This window comes from Nansenia antarctica (genome assembly GCF_963989245.1).
Source record: "Nansenia antarctica genome assembly, chromosome: 10".
In the NCBI taxonomy this organism is placed as follows: Eukaryota; Metazoa; Chordata; class Actinopteri; order Argentiniformes; family Microstomatidae; genus Nansenia; species Nansenia antarctica.
The window spans coordinates 30,235,912-30,245,911 of NC_137680.1; the positions used below are offsets into that span (position 1 = coordinate 30,235,912).

At 45.0% G+C, this 10,000-nt stretch overlaps 1 protein-coding gene across 1 annotated transcript in view; it reads right to left on the bottom strand.

The window, feature by feature from the left end:
- The window catches only part of rftn1b (raftlin, lipid raft linker 1b), a gene marked incomplete at its 3' end in the record, with an annotated part of 73,422 nt that overhangs the window by 39,136 nt on the left and 24,286 nt on the right, over positions 1 to 10,000 (bottom strand). The gene's annotated exons all lie outside the window — the stretch shown is intronic.

A 10,000-nucleotide genomic window follows, 5' to 3' on the forward strand; every position in this document is an offset into this window, starting at 1 on the left:
GGAAACAGTTATTTTTTTATTTTATTTTTTCATATATGTTTTGAAGGGCATTTCTGCTTTATTGAGATAGTAGAGTAGGAAGGATGGGTGAGGGAGAGAAGGGATGACATGCAGGATATGTCGATGGCCGGAATCAAACCAGGGACCTTGCAATGATATGTCATTAACCTACACAGCATTCCACAACCGGACTACTTGAATCTGAACTTTCCTTAATGTTGTTTACATTAAGAATGTTGATATGCTGATTCACATTCTGCTGCTATCACCTATTGTATTGACGCTCTGATGCTTTTGTATATACAGCTGCTGCTGCTTGTTGATTGTTGTTTATATTCTGCTTATTCTATTATTGATTTTGTATTTCTGCTGCAATGCCAATGTCTAATTGAACCTGAAGCCGAGAATGTTACTCTTTGTATCCGTACCTTGATGTAATAAAAGCAATTCTGATTCTGATCTGATTCTGATTGCATTGCATTCATGTATGAAATGTGGAATATAAATAAAGTGTGATGGATTGACATCACACATCAAACCGCTTGGCTTGGCTTGACAATTCTCCATTAAAACCTAGAAAGGTTTACTAGGCAACTCTAGTAAAGCTCATTCGTGTCCAGGCCAGATAGATAGAGAGATATACTGATCTCCCCATCAAACATCAAGCTATTAAAGTACACCGAAGCGAACAGAAGCAAACCCGCTGTGATCTGGGGAGGGCTTCCCAGTTTGGGTTGCCAATTAGAACCATGCCTTCGGCTGTGACTCGCTGGTCTGACAATTAATACAGTAGGAGAGGATGGAAATACAATCAGAGCCGATGGTTCAGTGATACCAGCGGCTTTCTGAGGAGAGCTTTGATGCCTTCTTGAGAGGGCTTTGACCGACCAATAGGAGAAGACAGACGCTCAACGTTAATGAGGCAGGCGCGCTGAGTGACCACATGGATGGGTAAAGGAAAGAAGAAATGTGTATGTGTGTGTGTGTGTGTGTCGTGTGTGTGTGTGTGTGTGTGTGTGTGTGTGTGTGCGCGCACTCAGAGCTGAGTCTGGTCTCTCTCATGGATCCATAGCTTCAGGGTCGGACAGTGACGCCAGACTCTGTGTGTGTGTGTGTGTGTGTGTGTGTGTTTTTCCCGTCCTCAGCACACTGCAGAAAGCCAAGCCATGCAAAACAGCAGCAGACACAAAGTGTCAGGCCCGCTTCAGAGTCGGCCAGCTGTGCAACAACAAGCAACACACAGAAACTCCAGCTCCTGTCCAGCCAGGCGGCCAATCAGAAGAGACCGCATGCTAATGAGCTCTGGCCCAGAGAGAGAGGGAGAGAGAGTGGGGAGGAGAGGGGGAGAGAGAGAGTGAGAGTGAGAGTGAGAGAGAGCGAGAGAGAAAGAGGGGGGGAGAGAGTGTGAGAGAGAGAGGGAGAGGGGGGGGAGAGAGAGAGTGAGAGAGAGAGTGAGAGAGAGAGAGAGGGGGGGAGAGGGGGAGAGAGAGAGTGAGAGTGTCGTGTCTTCTTATTGATGATGAATCAAAGAACAGTTAGTTTACAATTTATTCAGTTACAGGCAGGTTTATACATTACATCTGTTCCCCGTGGATCCTGGGTGAGAAGAGCGCTCTCTGTGTCCCTGTCTCCCCTTTCCCCTCCAGAGGGGAGGGGCCAGCGTGCATGTGTGTCCCTGCTCAACCCCCAAAGGTCCCTGCTGGTCATCTGTGTCCCTGCATGCCCTGGCATGTGTGTGTGTCTAAAACATACCACATATTCATACATAGATCATACATACTACAGAAATATACTACACATCCCCCCTCGGACCACCCAGAGGGTGTTCCGAAACGAAACTACCATAAAACAAAAACAAAAACACAAAACCCCACAAAACATTCCCAAAAAAAAAAAAAAAAAAAAAAAAATTTTTTTTCAAATAAAATTAAAAATTAAAAAATAAACAACAACAGACAGAAAAACTACACCAACACACAACACAAGAAGCACAATAACACAGACCAACCCAGGACCAGTATTAGGAACCAAAGATATCATAAACAAAAAATAGAAAACAACCAATAATAAAAAGAATTTTGAAAATAACAATCACAATTAAACTAAACACAGTTTATCATGCACAAATCAATACAGAAACTTCCAACGACCGATGTTTTCTTTGTCCTTGAAGCGTCGGGGTCAGAGGTTACTAGCACTTGTACCCAGTTGGAGAACAGCCTTTACCGCTGTCTCAGATTGATAACACTTCCATAGTCAGCAGCTTCCATTTTCGTTGCGCTAGGAACAGAACCTCTTTCCTATCTTTGCATAACCACTACATCACTTCTCAACTGACATCAATCACATACGATATAGAAATAAACAAACAATACACAAATAATGACATTCAGTTATCATAGCACATAATTTTCCAACAGTAAGCATAGGACAAAGGGAATGCATTAATGCATAGATCTTCACCTCAGGTGAGGACTAGTCTTCTGAAAAGTTCATTAACGTGAACTGAGTGACTGATTTTCCAAAAACAGTCAATGAGGCCCTGCCTCCTAAGAAAGTCAAAAATCATGTCTGCTATAATAGGTGCTCCTATCTTGGCAAAGTAAGTTTCCCATGCCCCTAAGACCATTTCCAGCCATGCTATCATCTGCTGTCCATTCCCGTCGTTCCCTTTGATCTGCTGCTTCACTACCCTATTCATAGTCTTCAATCTTTTCCTAACCGGTCGTCGTCCGTCAGTGTCATTGAGGTTCAGGTAGCCGCCTGGTCCCCTCCCACGCTGATCAAGGTCTGGGGAGTCGCCCTCAGCATCATCTGAAGCATGGTGCAGGCACTCGCCAGCATCCCCAGTAGCACAGGTGTCCAGGCTTTGGACACCCCCAGGCTGGACCTCCAGACTGTCAACACTCTCTGCTTCGTTGGTTTCTGGTTCATTGGCATCTGGACAGCTTTCCGCTGTCCCCTTGGTTTCAGGCACTGCCAGTAATGTCACTGGCTGTAACACTGGCATTGCCACTGGCTCTGGCAACACCACAGCATCTCCTCGTAGCTCCTCCTTCTCAGGTTCTCTGGGGACCTCGGCACCTGTTGGCACAACATCCTGCCTACTCTGTACATCCACCCCCCTGTCCACCACCCGTGGCCCTATTGGGGTAGGGATATGCCCAGACACCACTGGTGTACCCACTCTGATGTTGTTTCTCCAACAGACCCCACATTGACCTAAAGCATGGTCAATCTGTTCCATCAAATATGGACTCCAAAACCCATATTTCTTGGTAATCTTGCGTCTTACCTCCCCCCTAGCCACATGTGCTAATCCATGAGCTTCCTGTATTAACATGCCTAATAAATCTGAGGGTGCTACAACCAACCCCTCATGATTCCTCCACAGACCTGTGTCATCCTGACTTGCCCCCCTTGCTAGCCAAACGCTCTTGTCTAACGTAGTTACTCTACTCTGTAACATCAATAAATCCTCAAGTGTGACCATGCCCTGTAATTGCTTTTCATGTGTGACCAGAAGACCTTTACCTGCCTTGTCTGCTCCTGTAATGGCTTTGGCTGCATCTTCTGCAGCCCTGTTACCTTGTGTGACATGTGATGAGTCAGACCTGTGTGTGGCACACTTCACTATAGCTAATTCCTTTGGCTTCATCATGGCTTGTAACAGCTTCATGATCTGTGCGTGATGCTGTATAGGCGTACCATCAGTTCTCTTAAAACCCCGCCCCCTCCATACAGCTCCATTAAAATGACAAACATTATGTGCATAGGCAGAGTCGGTGTACACTGTCACTCTCCGTCCGGTTCCCAAGTTGCATGCTTCTGTGAGGGCAATCAATTCAGCCAACTGGGCTGAGCAAGGCTGAGGAACTGCCTCAGCCTGTTCTACAATAAACTTTGAATTCTGTGCTTTAACTAAGGAATACCCCGCGCACAACGTTTCTCCTACCCCGTAACAAGACCCATCAACCCAATATTCTATATCAGCTCCCTTTAAAGGCAAAGCTTGTAGGTCTGTTCTATGCTTAATCACTTTGGCTGTCGATGGAACCTGAGCACCGCTGTCAGGTGTGCATTTTACTGTACAGTTCAATTGGCATAGAGCATCTCTCCCTAGCAGCCCTGTTGGCGTGTGTTCTGACACAAGTGTTGACAGAGTTGCTCTCTGTCCCTTGTACTCTAAGTCTACAAGCTCAGTTGTAGGAATCAGCTGTTTAATTCCCTCAAATCCGATTGTCTTCACATATTCTCTAGACATAGGGAGGTGCGTGGCGCCTTCAGGCTTCTGTGTCACCACCAGCTGGCACCTCCCACTCGGATCTTCCGGGCACCCCTATAGGCCAGCTGCTGGGCCTCCGTAAGGGTTCATCACTCCTGGAGCAGGTGTAGTAGGGGGCCAATATCCTCCTCCTTGGCTCCCCCCTGCGCCCCCCTGGGGCCTGTTGCAGCAGGCACAGGCTAGATGTCCATTCTGGTCACATTGGCATGGTTCTAGCATCTCCTTCCCTGCTGCTGTCCATCCCCCTGGTGGTGGTCCTTGGCCAGGCTGTGTGTACATCTGGCATGGAACCGCTTGCACCCCTGGTGGCCCTTGTGGGTATGGATACCCCCCTTGTGGCCCCTGTGGGTAGGACTGGTAAGTAGCAGGATACCCCCCTTGTGGCCCCTGTGAGTAGGACTGGTAAGTAGCAGTCTGCACTCCAGGTGGCTGTTGCTGTGGGGCTAAAGCCTGCACTCCCTCTATGTTCCTCTCGCTTTCAGTCAATTGCAAATGAGTCAATATTCTGAGGGATTCTTCGTCTCGTGCCTTCTGTATCTGAATGTTCTTTCGATATAACTCAACTTGATGAGATACGTGGTCTATATAAACAGCTTTGTTCATGTGTCGTAGCCCCACCACTTCTGCTAGCTTATCCTTAACTGGGGTAGGAAGCCCTTCTTGTATTTTTTCCCTGATTATGGATTTTTCTAAGGGGTTATCTTCAGCGTCTTTCCCTGTCACACTTCTCCATTGAGAGTGCATACGGGCAATATAACCCCTGGGATTCTCATCCCCCCCCAGTGGCTTCACAATGATATTGTCTGGGTGAATGTGAGTAGGGTAGATCTCCCTGATTGCTTTCCACAGTTTGCCTCTGTTTGCTGCGAAAAGCTCTGGATCATAAACTGATGTATTGATATATCTATGAAGTCCTGCCTTCATCAATATTTCCTGCATTGTATCCAATCCTGCAATAAAAGCTAAGAGTCTTTTCAGGTCTCCCATCGCGACCTGCGTTCCTGTCAGTATCACGTCGACTTGCGCCGTCCAAGAATGTCCTCCCTCTTGAAGAACTGGGAGTTTCTCGATCACTTCAGACAAATCTGTATGATGCCACGGATGATATTCCATCTTGTTACCCCGAATCAGCACTGGACAGTTCTTTAATGTATTTGATGACATTCGGTGACAATCTCCCTCTTTCTCCGGGCGTCTTCTCCCACCTTTCCTTTCGGCTGTGGCTATCATCTTCCTGCCCTGCGCGTTGTAGCCTCCATCTGCATTGTCGTCATCACTTGAGTCTGCACTGCCATCTTCGCTGTCATCTTCCTCGTCACTCCTGTCGTCCCCTTTTCCCCTTGGCTCCTTCTTCTTCTTCTGGGAATGATCCTCCAGTGCCTTAGCATAGGGAGGGGGACTGGGGGCAGGACACTGAGCTATTTTCTGTCCCTCTACCTTAAATAGATCTAAAATAGCTAACTCTAACTTGCGTTTCTCTGATCTAATCCTTCCTCTTTGATGTGCTTTGTGCCCATTGATAAGTATTTCCAATGTTGCAATTAATTGTAAATTAATGCTGCCCTCTTTCGGCCACGGCTGTTCAATGTATGCCCAACGGCTATTCCATTTCGTAGACATTTTGCTAATTTCCCTAACAAGAGGATTCATTTTTTCCACTACAGCCATAGGGGATAACGTAGCCAACATTCCACGATGTTCACTAATATCTTTTAACAGCTTCGTGGAATTCGACCCCATTCTACTTGTTCAATATGCTGACAATATTCTATATTAGATAAGGTGTACGCTTCTTACAACCCACCTTATTTTATCTTGTTTGCTAAACAAATGCTAGTCCAATATAACTGTATTAACCATCCCCACAAAAACCCTGCAACTCCAGAATAACAGACTTGCCTCTTGTGTATGTCAGTGCAGTATTAACTTAAATCTAATCTCTGTGTAAGTACTTTATACTTAAATGTGTTTCCTAATTGTTTATGAATGTGTCACTTAATTACTCATTCAATCCTAATTACAGTTCTGGTCAACACAATTATTAAATCACAAAGATTGGTCAACACCTAAGTATTCACTGATTTACAAAAACCCTTTTACTGCTTAATTATCAAATATGTACTATTCTGCTATTCCTTAATCAAACACTGTGGAAATGACCTAACTAAAATAAAAGATGTAAATTACAAATATTAATTATAACCTGTAAAGGAATCGACTTGTTATTTGGAAAAGAATGAATGATTAATTATTCATTACAATCTGTAAGGAAATCGACTTGTTATTTGAAAGGAACAAAATGATCAATTCTCAATTACAATCATTTATAACCATCTATTTATTAATGTATCGGACTGTTTCATCGACCTCAGCTGTATCTCCCTGAGGATTTAGTGTTTTAAAATGTATTGTCGTATTTCGACCAGCAGATGGAGCTGTGCTCCGGCTAACGCGCATCGATTGCGCATGCGCCAACTCTTAGCCAAGGCTATGAATGTTTTAACCGTAACTCTAAACTATTTAAAATACCCCGAGATCAATTCACCATATCTCTATCTTAAATACTATAGTCTATGTAATGCAACAATCACACGCAACCCCCCTACGTGTCCGAAGCCTAAAGGCCAGAGACAGAAAGCAGGCGGCTCAATTTAACAACCCTTTTGTCCTTGAGAAACCACCGCGTGTTTGTAGCCTGCCCTCATAAAGATGGCCTCTGTGTGTGTCCTTTAGACTCTCTGACACACTGCAAATGGCGTCTAAATGCAAATGGCGTCTAAACTCCGCTGAAAGTACACTGCACGTTTCCCTCATAAAAATGGCGTCTATCAATAGACTCTCTGACACACTGCAAATGGCCGCCCACACAACGGCGTCCTCTCACACAGACAAAGAGTAATGGCGTACTCTCTGCTACAATACAAAATAGACTACCGAGTCCACCCACACTCCAACACATAAACACAACCTCACCGAATTTTACACAAACACACACACACGATATTCCAATACCGTACAAACAAATCACATACCATCAAACACTATATCTTACAAAAAAACGGGCTACAAAGTCCGGCTCTCACCACCCATCAAAGATTTATGAAAAGTTTGCATCTATTCCAACAAGATTACCGTTACACAGATTCTTTTGACTATAACTTATCTGAGATTTACAGTTTATTTTAAACACACCAATCGACTAGAGAGAGATTTCTGCAGAAAATCTGCCTTCTTTGTTAGATTGAAGTTCGCAAAATACTGTAAATTAAGTTACATTTATCTCCGTCGCTTGCTCGCCATTTACTGTCGTGTCTTCTTATTGATGATGAATCAAAGAACAGTTAGTTTACAATTTATTCAGTTACAGGCAGGTTTATACATTACATCTGTTCCCCGTGGATCCTGGGTGAGAAGAGCGCTCTCTGTGTCCCTGTCTCCCCTTTCCCCTCCAGAGGGGAGGGGCCAGCGTGCATGTGTGTCCCTGCTCAACCCCCAAAGGTCCCTGCTGGTCATCTGTGTCCCTGCATGCCCTGGCATGTGTGTGTGTCTAAAACATACCACATATTCATACATAGATCATACATACTACAGAAATATACTACAAGAGAGAGAGAGAAAAAGGGGGGGAGAGAGTGAGAGAGAGAGAGAGAGAGAGAGAGAGAGAGAGAGAGAGAGAGAGAGAGAGAGAGAGAGAGAGAGAGAGAGAGAGAGAGAGAGAGAGCGCTTGGACGGCTTGGCTCCCAGAACACACTGTGAGGCGACATTTAAACCGGTCCAAACAGCTGGCCCACGTGGGAGCAAGCCTAGACAAAGAACGGGATGGATGGAGAGTGGGGGAGGATGGAGGTGAGGAGGGGGATGGAGGGAGGGATGGAGGGAGGGGGGGAGGGTAGATGGGTGGGAGAGAGGGAGAGTGGATGTGGGTAAGGAGGGGGACAGAGGGAAGAAGGGAGGGAGGAAGGGAACTAGGGAAGGAGGGAGGGAGGGAGGGAGGGAGGGTGTTTGGATGAGTGGGTGGGTTGGTGGGAGGGTAGGTTTGAGAAAGAGTTCGGAGGGAGGGAGAGAAGGAAGAAGGGAGGGAGGGAGGGAGGGAGGGTGGTTGAAGGGTCTTGTTGTCTGTGTGATCAGTCACATGTGAAACTAGACGTGGGAAATGCCACTGCTGATAATTGAGAGTCAATGCAGCCATAGAGCGGGTAGAAAATGAAGTCCTATGAGAACCAGAATACATATGGAAGGTCACGGGGAGGTCAGAGAAAGCTAATCGTGTCATGGTGAAAGCTAACAGGCAGCTCCATATTTTTACTCCATATCTTTACTTTACTTTCCTACATTTGTGACAATGACAATAATAATAGTAATAATAATAATAATAATAATACATTAGACTTATATAGCGCTTTTCTAGACACTCAAAGACACTTTCCAAACTGAAAAGATCGAGTAGTAAAATAAAAAGAAACAAAAAAAATAGATAAAAGAAAGTATAGGGGGTCTAATTAATTTTTAGATGACTAAATCTAAAAGTGTCTTTGTAGGACAATCTACTCTGTATACTGCAATTTACACCTAGATTTCGGGCGGAGAAGCAGCGAACGAGCAACGCCAGCGTCCTCTCTCGACCGGCATTTTCCAATGATGCTAACGATGATATGAACTTAGTTTTGGTGACGTACAGTCAGGGTAGGCAGGGCCTGAATACAAAACAACTGTAAAGATCCATACAATACAATAGACGTGAGTAGAGTAAACATTCTCACTCTCCAACTTCAATGCACTAAGAAGTACAACCGCCTCGTCATTATGTTCCTTTGGCCGATACGTTTGACTTCACAATATGGTGATTGAGTGTCTTTAACATCAAAAGCGCATTGTTCTACCAGGCTGTGAAACTTCAACACAATGCCGTAGTACGGCTTAGCTACAGTACATCATCAGGACACCGATTGAGGAAAGGGAGTATTGGAACAAGCCCTCTATTGCCAAGCAGGAAGCAGGATTGTGCCGTGGAATAGAGCTGATTCAGAGAGGATCTCAACTCTCTCCCCTGGGCTGGGATCCAGAGGCCCATTGTGAAAGTGTTAGGGGAAAAGAAATCCCACACTGTCCCCAACGCCAACCACACTATCCCTTCAGGCCATGGTGACTGGTTTGCTAAAAATATCCCAGAATTTCTCAATCACACTTTGTCCCACTCCCCACAATGCAGGAGCTGGCGGAGGAGTTAATAGGCAAGGCGGAATTGCCACAAAGGAATAGACCACCGCTGCAAAATGGTGGAACATTTTCAGCTTTTTTCCCTTTTTTTTCTGTTCTGTTCTGTTACCCCAAGTGCCTTTGGTAATGTAATTAATCCTTCTGTGATCTGTGATTTTATTTTTCCCTTTTGCTGAGGCACAAATACTGCTGCTTTCAGCCCCAGAGGCTTGTTGCAGTGTGTGCCAGCCCAATGAGATGGTGGATAATGTCAAATCGACCTTAGAATCCACTTTGCTTATAGTCTCTAGAACTCGCATTGCATTAAGAAGAGTAAATATTGAATGTTTTTTTATTAGGATCTTATGAGAAAACACCCTTTGGGGTGAGTTGGCTCTGTGTTGAGCTACCCACTGAAATCTCATCCAGAAACCTTTATACTGTATGCTGGCCAGCGGATATATTTATTAAACCGATTTATTCCCACAGCATAGGGTAACCTAGTTTCACTAAGTCTTC